This window comes from Xyrauchen texanus, chromosome 40, assembly GCF_025860055.1.
Source record: "Xyrauchen texanus isolate HMW12.3.18 chromosome 40, RBS_HiC_50CHRs, whole genome shotgun sequence".
NCBI lineage: Eukaryota > Metazoa > Chordata > Actinopteri > Cypriniformes > Catostomidae > Xyrauchen > Xyrauchen texanus.
The window spans coordinates 24,211,058-24,228,729 of NC_068315.1; positions in this window are offsets into that span (position 1 = coordinate 24,211,058).

A 17,672-nucleotide genomic window follows, 5' to 3' on the forward strand; every position below is an offset into this window, starting at 1 on the left:
TGAAGGTGATCTGTTTCTCACCCATACCACTTCTGAAGATATGGATTTAACCACTGGAATCTTATTGTTCCCCGTCTGTCAATCACTTGACGTTGTGTCGATGAGTTGACACTAGGGGTCGCTCCTGCGGAGCCCAGACATCTCTGATCTTGAGAAAAGGCCAATGAGAATTTGCGTGTGGAATTTGCATGCCACTCCCCCGGACATACGGGTATAAAAGGAGTGACGCTGCACATCCACATCAGATTTCTTCTTCGGAGTAGAGAGCAGTCACAGAGCTGAATTCCTCTGCCGTCTTCGTCATCTCTACAAAGCTGTTGGTTCTACGGCGCTTTCCAGTGGTTCTCCCCCTCGCACACTGCGTTTTGTGAGCATACACCCCTGGGCGCTTCAGCAGCAGAGAAAAAAGAGCTCACGGAGTGAATAACTTTGTATATATATATATATATATATATATATATATATATATATATATATATATATATATAAAACACAAATAAAAGAGTATATTTCTCTAAAAGAGTGGGGCAAACGGTGAAATGTCTTTTTCAAGATGTCTGTCTGTTTATGTGTATTTCCTGGTTGCGGTCGTTGTCTCTCCCCATCTGATGGCCACGATCGCTGCCTCTCGTGTCTGGGTTCTACCCACGTGGAGTCAGCGTTTGTGGATGGTTCATGTCCTCACTGCGAGGGCATGACCATGGCTACGTTTCTGTCGCGGCTTGCCCTCGTTAGAGCGCAAGCCACCCCAGCCACTCCCCGACTCGGTCCTTCTACCTACGGGTATGAGGCAGTGTCGGCTAGCACTGGGGGCAATATGGGGACCTCAATGGGAGCCTCTCCTCCGGGTATAACCCCACGGACATCCCACTCCCCATCACGCTCGTATGCTCCAACCAAGCACTGGAGCGGGGTTTCCTCTTCACTTCACGGCTGACCCGCGATCTCGTTCGGAGCACCTGACGACAATGAGATCTTGATCGTGGCATCGGAGAGCAGGTTCGTCATGTCTGACACTGAGGACTCGGCTGGACTCCCACCCTCGGGTGCAGTGGCTCAGTCACAGGCTGACGCGGAGCTGACAGCCATGCTTGCCCGGGCAGCCGCCAGTGTCGGGCTGGAGTGGAATCCTCCGCCTCCCCCCGAACCTCACGGCTCGACGATTGGTTCCTGGGGCCAGAGCGCCGCTCACGGCCATGCTCCGCTCCCGTTCCTTTCTTCCCGAGTGGAGGCTCCACCCCCAGGTGGTTCAGCTGGTCTGGAGTCGATTCGGCCAAGCGCAGGTAGACCTGTTCGCTTCCCCAGAATCCTCCCATTGCCTACTACGGTACTCTCTGACCGAGACTCCAATCGGCACAGATGCCTTGGCACACAGCTGGTCCCCAGGGCTTCGCAAGTATGCATTTCCCCCAGTGAGCTTACTTGCACAGATGTTGTGCAAAGTCAGGGAGGACAGGGAGCAGGTCCTCTTAGTGGCCCCTTATTGGCCCTCATGGATTTGGTTCTTGGACCTCACGCTCCTCGCGACAGCCCCCACCTGGCAAATTCCCCTGAGGAAGGATCTTCTTTCTCAGGGACGGGGCACCATCTGGCACCCGCAACCAGACCTCTGGAATTTCCATGTCTGGCCCTTGGATGGGACGTGGTAGACTTAGGTGGCCTACCACCTGCGGTGGTAAACATGATCACTCAGGCGAGAGCCCCCTCAACGAGGCGCCTTTACGGCCTGAAGTGGCATCTGTTCGCTCACCTTTCCGAGGTTCTATAGCCTCAGGGTTGAGCCAGTTTCATACCGTGTGTTGTCAAGTGACACAAACAGATAAGTTCGGGTCAGATGGCTGGGTGTATCGCTTGTGTATAGCGCCTTTCCCCTCCCTTGAGGCGAAGACGTGCGCTCTTTCCTAGTTGCGTTTGCAAGAAGTGTGAACCCTGGACATTCTTCCTCCCTAGCCTAGCGGCCGTCGAGTCTTCGGGGAGGCTCGCTGCCGCCCCGGTGCGGGCGTCACCAGGCCCCCGTACTGAGGTAAGTGCTCCGGTAAACCTCTCTTGGACAGAGGGCCCTCTGCCCTTGGTCGCCGTGTTTGTAGTAACTCCTGCCCACGACACCGCTCCACACGATGTGCTTCCACTCCTAACCGTTAAGACCGTGTGTGTATTCCACCTAAAATCCCCCCCCCCACCCTTGGGTCCGGATGTGGTCTCTGCGGTGTCCTCCTCTTTGGAGGGACACCCCCCAGCTTGGACCATATATTTGGCAAGCCAGTCCTTATACTTATGAGCAGTTAGCCGTTCCCCTAGGTGCAGGGGACCGCTTCATGCCTGCCAGTGTGTTGGGGGCTAGTTATGCGACGGCTTGCTGCGCTGGCTACGAGGCACACAGAGGTCTGCCCGTCTCGTACCGCCAGTCTGCGTAACTCGGTTCAGCTCTTGTGGCGTTTTCCATGGGGACCCCTAGTGTCAACTCATCGACACAACCCTCCGGCCACAACACTAAACCAACCGCTGAAAGTGCCGGGTCTTTGGCTCGGCTCCTCAGGGCGATACCTTATGTGGATGTGCAGCACCACTCCTTTTATACCCGTATGTCCGAGGGAGTGGCATGCAAATTCCACACACCAATTCTCATTGGTCTTTTCTCAAGATCAGAGATGTCTTGGCTCCGCAGGAGAGACCCCTAGTGTCAACTCATCTACACAACATCTCGTTCCCTCCATCATGGAATGGAGCTTACGTCAGTAACCAAGACGATTACTTCTATAATGACTTATGTGGTTATTGGAGCTTAACATTTTTGGCACACATTCTGGCATTGTATGGACCAAAAAAGATGAGAAATTCTTTTAAAAATCTTAATTTGAGTTTGGCAGATGAAGAAACGTCATACACATCTGGGTTGGCATGAGTAAATGATCCGGAAATTAAAATTTTTGGGTGAACTATCCCTTTAACATTTGGCTTGCCCCCCTTTTGTTTTAATTAAAGTGTGCAAAATAGTTGAAATGAACTCTAAGTTTGAACAAAACCTGACAATTCATGTTATCACAGCATGATTTGAGAATGTTTCAAACAGAAACTAAAAATGGTACGTGGAATGAAAACGAAGCCAAAAGCAAACTACATTTTAAGCAAACTACATTTTAAAAACATAATTTTTAAATGCTGGTTAGAAATGGTAAATTTTGTTATGATATTTTTTCATGAAACTAAAGGCCATAGTATCTGGCGAATTCCCCTGAGGAAGGACCTCCTTTCTCAGGGACGGGGCACCCTCTGACATCTGCACCCAGACCTCTGGAACCTCCATGTCTGGCCCCTGGACGGGATATGGAAGATCTAAGTGACCTACCACCTGCTGTCGTTGACACGATCAACCAATCCAGAGCTCCCTCTACCAGGCAACTTTACACCCTAAAATGGCACTTGTTTGTAAATTGGTGTTCTTCCCGACCTGAAGAGGTGCACAGTTGGGTCAGTGCTCTATTTCTACAATAGAGGCTGGAGGGGAGGATGTCCTCCTCCACCTTAAAGGTTTATATTGCCGCCATATCGGCTCACCACAACGCAGTGGATGGTAAGTCCCTAGTGAAGCACAATCTGATTATCAGGTTCCTAGGAGGCACCCGGAGGTTGAACCCTCCCAGGCCATGCCTGTTCCCCTCATGGGATCTCTCCATGGTCCTTGCAGGCCTTCAGAGACCCCCCTTCGAGCCACTAGAATCAGTCGAGCTCAAAGCCCTCTCCTTGAAGACGTCCCTCCTGATCGCGCTTGTTTCCATCAAGAGGGTTGGGGACCTGCAACCGTTCTTTGTCAGCGACACCTGCCTGGAGTTCGTTCTGGCAGACACTCATGTCGTCCTAAGACTGCGATCGGGCTCTTCCCCCTTCAGGGACCAAGTAGTGAACCTGCAAGCGCTGCCCCGGGAGGAGGCAGACCCAGCCTTTTCGTTGCTGTGTCCGGTACGTGCTTTGCATACCTATGTGGACCGCACACAGGGCTTTAGATGTTCTGTGCAGCTCTTGGTCTGCTTTGGTAGACAGCAGAAAGGGACGCTGTCATATACAATTTTTTTCTATTTATTTTTTTATAGTGTGGTTAGTACTATATAAATTATCTGATGGTTTAATCAGTTGTGCTGTGCCTCTCATATCCCTTTGTTTCTTCAATCATTTTCTCATCCATCTTTAACTGCTCTTCCCCTGAGCTCTTCTGAGACTTTATAGCCGCTCTCAAGTCACTTTACTCTAGTGTCTGTGGAGTGCTGGTGGTGGCTCTGTTTAAATTGCATTGCCACGATCAAAGCACAGGAGGATCAAATACTTATCTCAAGTGCTGCTTAATGCAATATATATGGAAATATTGCAATGTAACATTTGCAAACTACCACCATGAAAAGAGCACAGGTGGATGAGACATATGCTGATCTCAGTGGAGCTTAACTTGGTTTTACACAGCTAATGTTTGGCATTTGTTAATTGAATGTTAAGTAGCAACATTGTCCAAAGAAAACTAAAACAACAACAACAACAAAGCTATTTGTCTTAATTTAGATGTTTCCTGAAACCAACTCTGATCATATTGTTGTATTCATTTCTTTACTCTTGAATTAAGAGGCAATATGTTTCCCCTGAAACTGATTCCTAGCCAATTTTATCTGTATTCATGCTTTGGCAAATACTTAAAATCAAATTGAATTAAATGAGCAATTTGAACAGTCATTGCTCTGAGCAATAAAATCGAATCACTTTCACATAGAAACGTAGCTGTAGATAATGCACAAGATAGCATAACACAAAGAACATTCTGTTAGATAATATTTTAAATAATATGGTGGTCACTGTGTCAGACTATACGGCTCATGTCATGGTAGATTTAATCTGATTGGGCTCATGAAAAACAAGTTCAACAACACTTTCCTTTGAGGCAGTGAATACAGATATTTGACAGCCACACCGATCACTACAGTGTCTGCAGAGGCACTAAACCCATAATTAAATATGACTAAAATATAAAATTATGATATATATACGATTAAATAGAGGAATTCACTACAGGGGCATGTTTTGCCTCCAAATTTTAAAGATCTAGTGGCATATTTGCCCCAAGCCCTGAATAATTTCTGACCCTGATACAAATAATGTTGAGTTTTTGTCAACTTGATGGAATTACTTTTTTGAATATTCAATGAATATTAAAAATAAATGCAGGACCTGAAATGACTCGTTCCTTTCTAAACCCTTTAAGTACGCTCGTCTTTTTATTTTTATATGTTTTCCCAGTAAATGGAAATATACAGAATTGACTCATTTGAAAAGACTGAATTCTATTTACTGTCTTTATATAAGCAAAAAAAAAAAGCCATTGTTAAATAGCTATGCAGCCCTAATTCCTGAGGCAGAATCCCAACACGTCTAATTAACAGAGCTAAATGAGTGTGAACATATTACATGCTGAACGAATGGAAAATTCAGCCTGCTAAAAAGCCCTCGTAATACAGAAAACCTTCCTCAGCTTTTGACAGCTGAAGGCACTTAATAACATTATCAACTGACAGTAGAATTCATGTCCATGTTGATGTTTACGGATACCAGTACACAAAGTATAGAAAATAAATAAGCCTAAAGCCTATAAGAGAAGAGATGGATAAATTTACTCAATGCTATGTGAGGGTAATTATCACATATTTGTTATGGTTAACAGTATTAGTCATATATAATGTCATGCATGTATTCTGCCACTGCACCAAATAATTTTCACGCAGGATTAAAATTACTCTACTTTTTTGTAAATATTATAATTCAGTAATTATTACTCACAGTTAAGAATTACAATCCTGTGTGAATGCAAAATCAATCCTTTTTTTTCTTTCTTCGTTTAATTCAGCTCTGGGTTTCAATCAATATTACTTAGATACAGCTCAAACATCCTTCTGAAACTGGTAAACTCAAATGTACACATGGAGCAATGTAATGCAATGTATACGCATGAAATATAGTCAAATAGGCTTTAAGGACTCACCCACATGTGATGACTTTCTTTCTTCAGCAGAACAAAAACAAAGATTTTTAGAAGAAAATCTCAGCACTGTAGGTCCATACAATGCAAGTGAATGGTCACCCAAATTTTGATTGGTTAAATCCATGTCTTCAGTAGTTTTATGAAATGTTTGGGTGAGAAACGGATCAATATTTAAGTCCTTTTTTACTATAAATCTCCACTCTTGCATTCCTCTTCTTTAGTTTTTGTTGATTTGCATTCTTCGTGCATATCGCCACCTACTGTGTAGGGAGGAGAATTTATAGTAAAACTTATATAATGATCTGTTTCTCACCCACACCTATCATATCGCTTCTGAAGACAAGGATTTAAACACCAAAGTCGTCTGGATTACTTATATGCTGCCTTTATCTGCGTTTAGGTGCTCCAAAGTTCTTGTACCCAACAACTTGCATTGTATGAACCTACATAGCTCAGATATTCTTCTAAAAATCTTTGTTTATGTTCAGAAGATTCAGTAAAAATGTTCTCGCCCCTTTTGTCATTCCAAACCTGTATGACTTTCTTTCTAATGAGGAACACAAAAGGAGATGTTTTAATGAATATCTCAGTCCATCTTTTCAATACAATGGCAGTGAATAGTGCCTCACTTAAAGATCTACAAAGAACCCAGAAGTATGTGAATATGACAAGATCAAATTTAAGTCAGTCATAGCCTATACTGATAAACATCACTTAATATGCCACTATAGGCTTTAATAGGTTTAACAGTGTATTCTGTCAAGGTCTTGCGGTTCGCAGTGACTTTAGCTTAGAGAACACGACTAAGAGAATCTCATGTGTGGCGTTGTTAGTTGGTTAGCCTACATGAAATGAAGGCTGATACAGGACAGGCGCCCTGAAGGGAGGTGATTATGACTTTACAACTCCCAGCAGCTCTGAGCTGAGATTAGATCACACTGCTGTATGGTTTGTGCAGACAACATTACTAGCTCAGATAGATGAACTCATAAAATCTGGGCCTGAGGACGGGGCGGTGGGTCTGTTTGTGCAGGGTGTTTGCTTGTTGTTCATTCATAATCTGTTAGTTTTAAAACTATATATGAATTGGACCCCAACATTGCAAATATTCACTGTTTGCACATTGGTTAGACAATGGGCTAGAAGGAAATGGTGGTACTGACAAACCTATCTTTTGCTTACCCCTGTGATTATATTAATAGAACGTGACATTTGGTGTTGATCATTTATTGCAATGCATTTTACTATGTAAAGGTGTGACCAAGGAATGAGTAAATTGTATAAAACATGATACATATTGATAATAATTTCTGAGGAATGCTCGTAATATTATACTTTTCATAATGCATTAAATAAAGGGCTTCATAGACAGTGTTTCCATAGTACTGCTTCTCTCTGTATGATTTGCTTTTGGCCATGTTTTTTTTTTTTCTTTCTTTTTTTTTATTTTCAGCCACTGTACACATCATCCATCAGAGTCTTTCAAAAAATATATTTATACTGTAGAGAGACTGAGTGGTGTGGGGTGCACAAGTGAAAATGTCTGTTTGCCATTTCTTCATCTATTAATTCTGATGCTCTTTTTGAAATTAATTTGGTTTATGTTTAACCCATAAACCAGTATTTTGGAATTGCACTCTCATTAGTAATTTTGGTCACATTAGGCTTTGATCGTAGGTAATTACTGCGGGCACTGCAACAATACAAACCATGCAGCTTTAAAGGAATAGATTACCCAAAAATGAAAACTCTGCATGACTTCCTTTCGTGGAACACAAAAGGTACATTTGTTTTTGGCCATTTAACGAATGTGAATAGTGACTTCGGTCTGTCAAGCAAGAAAATGTCAACAAAACAACATAAACAATAATTACTTTGAGTTATGAACAGAATGAAATATAAGTCATTATGTTGTGATGTCATGTTACAAAATCCAATTTTTATGACATAGCCACATTATTTGATTTACATCAGTGCTTGAAGTGGGGTGGTACGCAGCAGTACGCAGTAACTGCACTTCTATAATTTAGTCAACTGAGTAACGGCAGTTTTTCTTGCATACCACCACTTCTCACAGTCTCCCGTTACGATGTAATGCCTTTTATTAAATGCAAGCCAGTGATTTGATGTGGCCCGCCAATCACTTTTAATCTGACCTTTCAAATGATTTCAATAAAATCACAGTAAACATCCAAAAGCTCTCTGAGTGAGAAGTGAGAAGGGCACTTCAGGAATGGGACGCCACTCTAAGGGTCGTTCTAAACAAAAGTAAGAAAGTAAATCTTTTCACAAAGTGCCCTTTCACAAGACTTTTAGTGAAGGGTACATTCAAACTGTAATGCCACGCTCCCATCAAAGTGCCCACACCAATAGCTCTGTCCTTCGAAGTGAGTAGGGCATAGGGATGATCACTTTCGATTGGAATTTGCCCGCTCTTTGAGCAAAACTCAGAGGTGAGTTTAACAACAGTCAACACGTGCAACAGCATCGGTGCTCGTCAAGCTATACATGGTCCAGTTCCAGCTTGTCTGGACATAGTTCAGTTTCATTCTTCTCCAAAACTTTGGAAAGAAAATTCATAGGAAAATGTGCTTTTATTCTCCATTCTTTTCTGTAGTGCTCATAAAAAGATTATGTGAATTGTTATTGAACTTGCCTATGCATAAATCCTGACAGTGTTTGGTTCTACGTCGTTCTCAATCATGAACATCATCAAATCAGTTTGTTCACCATTTCTAATGATTATTATCTGCACAAGTATCTGGCTCCTGTGTGCAAATGAATGTGTGCAGGATAAGAAAGGCACATTTTGCCCTCATTGAATGGGAGGATAATAAATAAAACATTTAAAAATGTAAAACAGACATAATGCTCTTTTTCAGTTTTAGGTTACATTTATTTAGTGTAAAAAAGACAGTTCAACATTTGATTGCCATTGTTCTCTTATGTGTGTTGATATTGACAAAGATACAGACTTTAGCATATCTAAATATTCTTTCTCAGTTTTCATGAACAATAACCCTACTTTGTATCTTTTTATTTTCAAAGTAAAAGTAATAAAAAATTATACAAATAAAAGTGTTATTTAAGCTAAATACAGATAAATAAGTTTGGCCCAAGTTCAGTTCATAAAATCCCAAGATTATTTACTTATTTTTTTAAATAAACATATGTTGCGAACAAAAACAGTCAAATAAACAAAACAACCTAAAAAATAATAAATAAGTTTAATACTAACAAGGAGAGTACCTGCACTTTTATTCTTCCATTTCAAGCACTGATTTACATATTTAATTTTAATTTTTGTGTGAACAAGTCCTTCAAAGTTTGTATTTGTATTGACCCACGAGGTCAATCTGTGATGAAAAATTTATTTTTACTTTGCAAATTTACAGGTCATGGTTCAAAATCACGAATATCTGTTATGTGGTAGAAGAAAGATTTTTTTTTGCAAGGCTTGCATTTCCCCTCCCCTGCATTCGCATGCGTATGAATGGAAGTGAATGGACCACAAAGTCTAATGTGACTGCACTTTTGACAGAATGATCTCACATTGAAATCAGAAACAGTAGGCTGAATTTTCATTAGCTAAAATCAGTCTGTGCTTACTGAAATCCGAAATACTCCCTCTAGTGGCCAAAGCGGTAAGTGTTGTTGGGATTATGAGCAAGTGGAAGCTATATTTTACAGTTGAAATATCCACGGAGGGATGCCAAAAGCGAGTTGTGAAGAGAATTTCTTCCAGATGTACAAGCTGTAAAACAGTGAAGAGTAATGCATGATTTATAAACTGACCTAACCCAACCCCAAACCTAACCATGATGCACCAAATTGGGTGCATCACTGATAATACGAACACGATTCTGTCTTCAACCGGGTTCTCCCATGCTGATGACACAACGTGCTTCCGGTCACACTACCAGGGAATATGAACGTGCTTAAGCCAATGCAAAAATGTCTGACGGGAAATGCCGCTTGTCTGTGAGTCGGCATAATGTGTGTGGCAGATCCTATGGTACTGGAACGCTCAGAAACAACATGCTGACTTCCCATGTGAACATGTTGCTTTTGGGGCCCAAAGCACTGCACAGCTATCTTTCTCATCTAAGATATTCCATTTAACTCTTCATCAAATTATTCGAGTGCATTTGGGTGTGTTAGATTAATGTTGCATTTCGTCCTAAGTTGGATATGGGATATTCCTACTTGCAGTGTTGGGGAAGCTACAGAGAAATTGCTTTCCAAGCTACAAGCCACTAATAACTTAAAGGAATATTCCAGGTTCAATACTAGTTCAGCTCAGATGACAGCATTTGTAGCATAATATGTATCAACACACCAAAAAATTATTTAAAAAAAGCAGAAATCTGGATTACAGTGAGGCACTTACAATGGAAGTGAATGGGGGCAATAACATTTTTTTTTTTTAAAGAAATGCAAATACTTTTTAAACATTAAAATACTAACTTTTCAAAAGTATAGCCACAAGACATAAACAGTATGCTTGACATAATTTTAGTGTGAAAAAGTTACCTTTTACGTAAAGTTATCAGCAGTTTTACAACTTTGTTGTCATGACGATGTCATGTCAACAAACCAACAGTATACCACAAATGCTTTCGGTTGAGCTTAACTTGTATTGAACCCGGAATATTCCTATAAGTAGTTAAACTACAGTTGTGAACCTTTTAAATAGTAGTTAGCTGCATTACAAGTTAATAACAAAAAGGAGATAACTACATGGAAGCTATTTAATGAAGAATTGTTTTTTTTTTTTATATTTCTTTGTTTTGATTGCAGAATTAAATAGGATCACCTGATAGTTATATATTTAATAAGGGTGAAATCAAACAAATTACAGTCCCAACATTAAAGTAAACAAAATATATACTAAAAATAAGCTAATAAAATGTTGAAATACCCTATTTTATATAACTGAGTCAACATATAATCATAAACAACATAAATTAACTAAATATTTTGCTTTGAAAATGAAGACATTGTCTTTTGGAAAAGTCTTTTTAAGGCTGCAATGGGCTCAAGTGAATTGGTGACACATTTATGTGAACATGTTCATTTACATGAATTGTCCAAGTGAGCTGATACACTAAAATTAATTGGACTTCCCAACGCTTCCCAAGTAAATCATTTATCATTTATTAAGTTGCGTTTTGTGATGCTACACCGCTGCTCATAGCTTGAAAGGTAGCTCATTGCTGGAAACTCATTACACTATTGTGAAAATAGCTGAACTACTGTCTTGATGCTGAAAAATAAAGTTGTGTTACTACTTTTAGTTAGTTACTCTGCAAAACTGCTTACTTGATATGTTTGAACTCTGACCATCAGATAATTGCATTGCACAACGCTCGGAAGATTACATATATAGAAACAAAATGGCAATGCTACCTTTAGCTTTGTAGATGTTTGATTTTTAAGAAAGAATTGTCTTAGCCACCAAATTGCATATGATAAATGTTGCTATAATCCTATTATTGTTTTGCAGCTGAACAATTATCAATGGAGAGGATTATTCATTAGAGGTTTTATCGCTATGTAATGTAGGAACTTAAAATTATTATTTAAAAATAGATGAATACATATCTTCCTGTGTGCCATCATTTTCGTGTGACCTCTTATAAAAACCTTTCCCTATAAAAAAGTTCACACTTTCCAAGTTGAATGGAATTCAGCATGAGACATCTAAAATATGCAGTGCTGGAGGGACACATATACAATGACATTTTGTGTGTGTGTGTGTGTGTGTGTGTGTGTGTGTGTGTGTGTGTGTGTGTGTGTGTGTGTGTGTGTGTGTGTGTGCATGTTGCATTTTAGCTTGCACTCAGTTTAGCTTGCATTCTTGCTTTCTGTCGAGTGCTGGTATGTCTCTCAGCAGGGTAATGCTGTCGTGCTTCAAGAACCTAGCTGAATTATTTACTGTGTAATTGGAAAAATCAAAGTCATTCTCTGCTGGTTTATTTGCTTTCCTTTATGAATATCTAATGACGTGGAAATAGAAAATATCGTGCTTGTTTTTTAGTTTTTTTAATTATTGCCCATCTAGGTTTGTTTGTGTACATCTATGCATTCCTTACATTCTTTGCATCATTGTTTAAAATGTGTGGACTGGGAGTATGTGCTTTTTATCTTTCTATTGTGTTTGTAAGATGTTTCTTTTTCTTTTTTTTTTTTTTTTGCAAGATTACATACAAAAGCATAAACACCTTCTCCCTAAGGCACCTTGATTGTTGTAGTGAGATAATATTTGGAGGTAAAGATGGAGGACGAGCTCAGTAGATTGAACGTTTGCCAAGAAACACGTCAGCCCTGAATAGACAGCCATTATTATTCATTCTAGCTGGCACACGTTCTTTCATTGCAGATCATTTTCCAGGTCAGTTTAGGAGCAGAATATGAGAAGCTCTTGCTGAGCCGTTTATAACTTGCCTGTATTTATCACACACGTATACACCTTCATACATTTTTCATACTGCAAAATCAGCAGGGCATCAGTAGACGGCATGCTGTGCTGTTTATAAACAAACAGTGGCATAATGAAAGCTGCAAGGTAAGCTAGAACAGTGGTTTGGCTCAAAAACTGGTTTTGCAGTTGGACTTTACATTGGATATCAAGTGGTGACCCCAAACTAGAAATCTTTTACAAAAGTAAACAGGGATTTCCCACAATCTGACACTGCATTGTATTAATACTACCATGAACATTTGCATGGTGAAAAAGCATGTGAAACAAGCAAAAAATAACTGCCAAGCAGCCTCTTCTTAATACAATGTGAGGGTAAAGTTAAAAAGAAATTCAGTGTAGCTGCGTATGAATCACCTGCCACACAGAGGGCTCTGCCAAACCAAGCAACTTCCTATTGGTCATGGCGGCGAATTCGCTTGCCAATATTCAACATGAACTCGATGCTAAATTCGTGTGGGGAAATTCTTCACCAACGGAAGTCAATCGCATGACATTTATGAACGTGAGGATTCCCATCGAAATGACTGTTTTTCACCCATGGAATTTTGCTGTGCAAAGTAAACGTGACCGTGCCTTAATACCATTTACTCTCATTTGTAAAAGCAGAATCTGATGCATGCCAGATGTCAATCTTTGAACTTGAATGCAGGAAAAATGCACTTTGCTAAAAATGCTTGTGGTGAGGAGGAGGGCATGGCCAGGCCGTGACGATTCATGGCCGGCACTGAATCAACTGATCAGCGAGAGAGCGAGATAAGGGGGAGCTGGAGGTGCCAGTTCGAGAGAGAGAGAGAGAGAGACGCATGCGGTTGTTTATGTTTTATGTTGTTTTAAGTTGATTTATATCATTAAAGTTTATGTTTATTTTTCAACCAGCTCCCGCCTCCTCATTGCCCAACTTTAACTGTTATAGTGGTGCCAAATCCTGGGAGGGAGGAGGGATGCAATATCTCAGAGTCCTTGCCAATGCCATCCGCCAGGAAAGCAGCCAGGGCCGTCTGCCTTGGGACGGAGGAACGCTGCCATGCACTGAAGAAGGGGACGAGTGGTTTCATCCACCAGGAGCCAGAGGACTTGCTGCAGTCCGCCAGGAGAGGAGCGAGCTGGTGTCCACAAGAGGGTGGAGGAGCGGTTGTGGGCCGTGCGACAGCATGTCCGGGAGACGGCGAGCAATTCTTCTCTCTCTCTCTCTCTCTCACACACTCTGTGTGTCTCCGCTTGTCTTTCCAACTCCCAACGCCTCCCCTTGTCTCTCTCCCAGGTGCACAGGAGGCAGGGTGGACCACCGGCTAACAGAATGGCTGGAAGGGCAGCGTCTCCCTTCCAGAGTTGTGGGGGAGTTGGTCAGTCCGATGGTGCCCGTGCATTGGATCGGACGGAAAGGAGTGTGACGTGTAGGAGGGCATGGCCGGGCCATGATGATACATGGCCGATGCTGAATCAGCTGATCAGTGGGAGAGCAAGATAAGGGGGAGCCAGAGGAACCAGTTCGAGAGAGAGAGAGTCCCAGGTTTGAGTCCCAGCTCAACTAGAGTTAGCATGTTCTCCATGTGTACATGTGGGTTTCCTACAAATGCTCTGGTTTCCCTCACAGTCCAAAATTACATGTAGAAGTTAATTGGAGACCCTAAATTGCCTGTAGGTTTGAGTGTGAGTGAGAATGTGAATGTGTATGTCTGTGTGTGTTGCCCTGTGATCCTGTGATGGACTGGCCACCTGTTCAGGGTGTTCCCCTTCCTTTGGCCCAAGACAGCTGGGATAGGCTCCAGCACTACCCAAAACCCAACATAGGACAAATGGCTATAGAAGATGGATGAATGTACAATATTTCCTAGGCTTATATTGTGTACTGCATGCTAATCAATTCTGGGGAGTCTGACCTTAATAATCACTTTACAGAGAGTACTTTCTTATACTTAATTACAAAAATTAATTATTTTGCATCCTGAGTTTAGCTGTGTCTTGTTTTGAAGGCTGCAGTATACCCAGCATCCTCCTTCAAACAAGCCTTGTTTAAACAAGACGGCCTTCGTAGGACAAATGGAAACGACCGTAACATGGTTGCTATGACAGCACACCACTCTTTAAGGTTTGAGTGAGAAGGGAACAAAGTCCCTCTGGAAGGGAATGTATGATACATTTAAACATGATACATTCTTCAGTTCTAATCTTTTCAAATTATACATATTAGGAGAGTTATAATGATGTAAAGATCATCATCAGAATAAGATTTCACAGGATTACTTTTAGTCTAATACTTTATTTTAATTATATATTAATATAATTATTCATAGTATATACTCTGCACCCATTTACTGAGGGTGCAGAGTATATTTATTTTTTTGACATTTCTGTTGAAGCAAAGGATTGTGGGTTGTGAGTACTCATGAAGGATACACCTCATGCATCCTCCAAATTCCTGTGAAAAAAGGTCACAATCGAAGGATGCATTCAAAATATCCTACTCGTTTTTCCTGAAATGAGACAGATTCGATGACATATGCATCCAACAAATGCGACCTCTGGAGGACGCAACCTTCCAAACTAGACACAGCCCATTTTTGCTTTTGATCAAGGCATATGCCTTACCAGCCATGAACTGCTAATATTCACATACCAGATTCTGTTCACTAGCCAGCCATCATTACACAAGCAATAACTGTGCCACAGCCAACAATTATTTTTTCCCCATCAACTGGGCATCTGTTGCCATGGCAAAACTCTTTGGTTTTTGTACTGTGATATTTGGTTTCTGACCTTCCACATTTCTTGTGTTCTTTTTTGTATACTAACCCCAATTTTTTTTTTCTTCTTACTGCTATCTTTTACTCTTAATTACAGACACACTGATCCCCCATCTGTTTACTTGCATGATGAAAAATAGCCAAACCTCTTCTTTCTTAACACTTCCATTCTTTCATTTTTGTATTAATTTATAATCCTTTGCATTCTACCATCTGCATCTCAACCATATAGTTCAGTTAAGGTTGGTTTATTAAAGCAGGGGCAGTAAACAAGACATGGGACCGTATTCACCCACTGTTCAATGCTCATCGATCACAAATGTCTGGTGCTTTTGACGCAACCAAAAATAAAAGTGCGAAAGCCACACGGTCACTTTGTTCTTTGAAAATTCTAGCTGCCTGCCTGCAGTTGTGATAAATGGATTTGTCAGTGTGTGTTTTATATGATGGCAGGTGGACCATTTCTCGTTTTCACTGCCTGATCACATAAACAGCAGATAAGGCTAGCTGAGGGAAAGCAGTGTGCCGTTTACTTTCATGAGTCACTGAGTATTAACAGATGCAGAGAGCTGCTGCATTATGAAGCACACACACTGGTAGTGTGATGTCATGAATACACATGTGTAGACCACATCTGCCGACATTATGATATACAGTTTGAATTTAAGCATGCTTGTGCAAGCCACGGGTTGGTGTGGGTATGGCTGGGTCCGGTGGTTGCGCGTTTCTATGGTGACATATAGCTGAGCCGAGTTGCGAGGTGGAATGGAAATTAGAAGGTTCCAGAAGGCTAGTTTGTTATGAAGACTGCCGTTTATGTTTAGATGAAGAGACAAAGTGTGACATCAGAGATAGATTAAGCCTTAAAGAGTGTTTGATATATACAGTATTTCTGTGTTTGGGTCATTTGCTGGTGGTCTGTACACCTCTTTACTTCATCAAACACCCACCTGTGACAATGATTGTAAGATAAATTATTAACTTTAATTTTAAGCTGGAATTATAATAACCAGGGAAAGAAACACACTTTGAAACTGTAGTTTTGGACAGCAAATGTACAAATTTAAATAGTTAGATAATTAGAAAAATGGCTTCAAAGCTATTTAAGAGGGCAGAATTCCCAAATTGTCTGATTTCTGAACGAATGACTGGAACGGAATGAAACATATAGCGAGACCATTGTGGTCCAAGTCCTGAACAAAAGATTCTTACAAGCCGTTTCTTTTGAATTTACACTGCAAGACATTCAGCACTTCCTCAAACAAATTACTCTAATCAGTCAGTTCTTTTTAGTGAATTTAGTGAAAACGTATTGAACAGCAAACATTAATTTCATTATGTCCGACTTCAAATAAACAAATAATTGTCACTGTGTTATGTGCACTTGTGAGCTTGGGAGATTACTTGGTTGTTGACATGCCACTGTGTAGTTAAGATACACAATATGAATCTTGTTGTGATTAATGGTATTTTATAAAATTAATGAATTCATAAAATATAAAATACATGTCAACAGCTTTTGCTAGAATCTTAAATGGAGCTTAAACAGACTAGCCTGTCAAATCCGATCCCACAGAAGAGATACTGTAGAACAAATTGCTGAAAAACTTAATGCTGGCCACGATAGAAAGGTGTCAGAACACACAGTGCATCACAGCTTGCTGCGTATGGGGCTGCGTAGACGCAGACCTGTCAGAGTGCCCATGCTGACCCATGTCCATCACCAAAAGCGCCTACAAAGGGCATGTGAGCATCAGAACTGGATCATGGAGCAATTGAAGAAGGTGGCCTGGTCTGATGAATCACATTTTCTTTTAGACCGTGTGGACGGCCAGGTGTGTGTGTGTGTTGTTTACCTGGGGAAGAGATGGCAGCAGGATGCACTAGAGGAAGAAGGCAGACCGGCGGAGGCAGTGTGATGCTCTGGGTAATGTTCTGCTGGGAAACCGTGGTTCCTGGCATTCATGTGGATGTTACTTTGACACACATCATCTACATAAAGATTGTTGTATACCACATACACCCCTTCATGACAACGGTATTCCCTGATGGCAGTGGGCTCTTTCACACATGACGGACGTGTCCATAAACCATCTCTCTCTCCCGCACTATCCTCCGCAGTCGGCTCTTATCCCTCTCGGAGTTTTGGCTGATCAGTATTTATGTGTATTTTTGTGTTTACTCAAACCAGCCTGTCTAGCACCAACAAACATCCATGGATTATCTAATTAGTCAATCGTGTGGCAGCAGTGCAGTGCATAAAAACATTCAGATACTGGTCAGGAGTATGCACAGTTATGGACATTACAATGTATTGCCCTGGCCACATCTGCAGTCCTCATGCCCCCATGCAGCATACCTAATGCACGTTCATGCAGATGAGCAGGACCATGGGCATCTTTCTTTTGGTGTTTTTCAGAGTCAGTAG